Source organism: Nicotiana attenuata, chromosome 3 (genome assembly GCF_001879085.1).
Source record: "Nicotiana attenuata strain UT chromosome 3, NIATTr2, whole genome shotgun sequence".
In the NCBI taxonomy this organism is placed as follows: domain Eukaryota; kingdom Viridiplantae; phylum Streptophyta; class Magnoliopsida; order Solanales; family Solanaceae; genus Nicotiana; species Nicotiana attenuata.
Window position 1 is genome coordinate 22,873,977 of NC_031991.1, and position 3,241 is coordinate 22,877,217.

Genomic DNA, 3,241 nt, shown 5'->3' on the forward strand with positions numbered 1-3,241 from the left:
ATATCATAAATTCATTGACATTTAATAATAAAATGACACAGTTATTGCGACCATTAATAGAAACGTAGCTATATGAGTCAGTATTTACTGACATTTATAGCTAATGAAGGATATTTGTTACATTTGTATAATTACTAAACTAAAAATATATTAAGTATATGCCTCGTCTACAAATTTTTTCTCAAAAACCCTATCAGTCTTCCTCTTTTCTTAGACCCAAAAAACTGATGTCGTTGTCTCGTATTTACGACATTGTTGAGGTTCTCGCAAAATCACGACGGTTTATATAAATTTTCTGCCATTTTCTTTAGACTCGCTTCAAATGCCTTTCCAGCACTAGACCATTTCTCGAACCTTAAGAGTCGCCCTCGATTTGGGGATAAGAAAATCTCATTGTGACGTCAAGAATTGAAAGGGGAGACAAGTAGTTTATCCTTACATCGTTTATAGAACTCTAAGCATGAAAGATACTACTGATAATTCTCAAATATTTTATCTTAGATTTCCGTTCTATTATGTTCACTAGATTGCATTTTCTCCCTTTGAAATGGTGGTGACCTTTTCCTTTATTATGATGTATTGAAATTTGTTATGCTTGCTGATGATTTGTTTGGAAAGTGGCAGATATAATTTATTTATGAAATTAACAGTTCTCTGTTTACGTTCAAGGTAAATGGCTATTGTGGAGTGCTGGAATTGATCATTTTGGGGGTAAAACTTTATTATCTGCATCATTCTTTATTTTCTATGTGACTGCACATTTGCAATTTTTATTTCATTCGGTGGTTGATTATTTCTTCCATTGAATTTTGTCTTATTCTTATCTTTAATATGATTTCTTTTACTGTCTGTTGTTATAGTTTATGCTTATTCACTAAGCTCTTTCTTAATTCATGTAAATTATTTCTTGTTTAATTGATTAGGGTTATAGATTCTAATAGAGGTAAGATGACTGTAGAAAGGTACCTGTAGGTCCAAATTAAAGAAATTTTGCTTGGATATGTCAGAAACTAAACCGTGCCTTAGAAACAGGAAACATCTAGCTTTTGCATTTGGTAGGTTAGAATTACATTTATGTCTGAAAGAACAATCTTTTAGTCCAGTAGAATAACCTATTCATACCTATGATGCCAAAATCTCAGTAGGCAAACAAGCAAGATTAAATTTCCTTGACAGATAAATACTCAACATCAGTCCACCAGAGGGAAGACCACTTTGCAACTGTAGCACCAAATAACCATAAGCTCATTGCTCATGAAGGACTTGCAATGTTGGATTCGTAAAGGAGATGGCATTTTGTTTTTCGGTATGAAGATGGATGTTATTACTATGTATATGCATGAGAAATATGAATGTAGCATGATCAGTAACAAAATATGGCCTATGAATTCAAGTTGATTGTGGTTTCCATCCTTGCAGGCTAGTCAAGGGGATCATCTCCTTCAACTGGGATAAGTAAGTATCTAGTTTGTATTGTTTATCACTTAATCAAGACACTAGCATGAATGGTTAGCATGAAATTCACTACTAACAAGATTATCTTGCAGGTGCTCAAAATGAGTTCCATTAGGAGCATACTCAAGGTCCGTCATCCTTGTCAAAGGTTATACTCTTCACAATATCAATGAGATCAAGAAAATTCTTGTGGTTCACAAGGTATCAATCTTCTAAATGATTATTACAGAACATCCATTAAGCTCTATAATTCAAATGTCATGCTTAGCTAGAAGGGAGCAGGAAGATGATTAGAGTAAAAGGATAGAGAGAACTTTTCCTTCTATATTATTATTTCGTGTTGCATTTATTTTATCTAAACAGATGTATAAGTGTTCATGCACCTTATGCATTTTGTTACTTTATGGATCTTATGTTTTTTATGGATGTTTTTAAGTTGTGCAGATTCTAACCTTGCAACTGATACCATTTGCCATATAATTTCTATTGAAGTCGCCTGCTAACTGGTTTTTATTACCTCATCTTTTTTAACTTTTGATTTATGCCTTTATTATTTGGTTTATCTTAGGTCGATATGCAAAAAATTAGAGTCAAGAAGTGAATAATATTGTGCAAAGGGTGTTCCCGTAGAGGTTCCAGTTGCCTCTATAGTATGCAGTCTCACCTATTGAACTGTTGTGAATCAATGTTCTTGTAGTCAGCATTGGAGTTCATTTTTAGTTAGCATTCAGGTTGTTCTGAAGATGTACAAGTAGAATAATTTATATTGTTCGAGAACCATTGCTGAATGGTGCTATAAGATTTATAAAAAATAATGTATAAATGACTCTTTTCTTTCAATTCAATTTTTTTTCTGTAGTGTATGGCATTGTAGTTCCAAAATTATGTGAATGATTGACTGTGTTGCTATATAAAAGACTAATATTTCCTTTAAGTATGTGGAAAAGATACAATGCTATTGGCCCAAAATAATTTACCGACATTTCTATGTATATGTAAAGGATGAGTAAGATTTGGCGACATTTCTTTATATGTCGCAACTACTTTGAGTTTACATACAAGCTGGTGACATTTAATAAAATGTCGTAGATAAAATGTCACTAATTATTTGTCGACATTAATGTAAATGTCGCAAAATTCCCGACATTTATTATAAATGTCAAATAAATGTCGACAAATAATTTTGTGACATTTATGTCACTTAAAACGACATTTAAAAAATAATGTCGTAGCCCTATTTTCTTGTAGTACAGCAAGGGAACTGATATAATATGTTCCCTCTATCATTTCTTTGACTCTGAATCGTTGAGACATGTCCCTACTAGAGAATTGTTGTTCTTGAGCACCTGATGATGTAGAGCAAGTTCCTCATCTGGTTCTTAAAGTTTGATAGATCATCAAAACATATCAGGTCACATAACCTATCAATTTCCCCCTTTTTGATGATGACAAACTTGCAATTGATATTCCTCTTGAGAACCAGAGTGTCATGCATATTTCCTATATTCCTCCTGAACTTGTTCCCTCTCATGTTCCCCCTTAATTCATTTTTCCTCATTTGGAATCATAAATAGATTAAGTACAAGCAATAAGCAAAAAGAAGTCTAGCCTGGTTAACTCATGCCATATGTGTGCACTCAAACATGACTATAAACAGAGCATAAGAGCAAAGTATGCATAGGAAAAGGACGGTATATTCATTAAATTTGGAAATAAGAAGTAGCAGTACCAGTTGTTACATAATCATCCACACATTAAAATAGCAAAAAAAGTACAAGTCACTGAA

General features: G+C 32.8%; 1 long non-coding RNA gene across 1 annotated transcript; it reads left to right on the forward strand.

The window, feature by feature from the left end:
* LOC109224550 lies at positions 1,414–2,197 on the forward strand. The gene is made up of 3 exons (XR_002067712.1): positions 1,414–1,455; positions 1,548–1,656; positions 2,024–2,197. It is a non-coding gene; the product is annotated as an uncharacterized LOC109224550 (long non-coding RNA).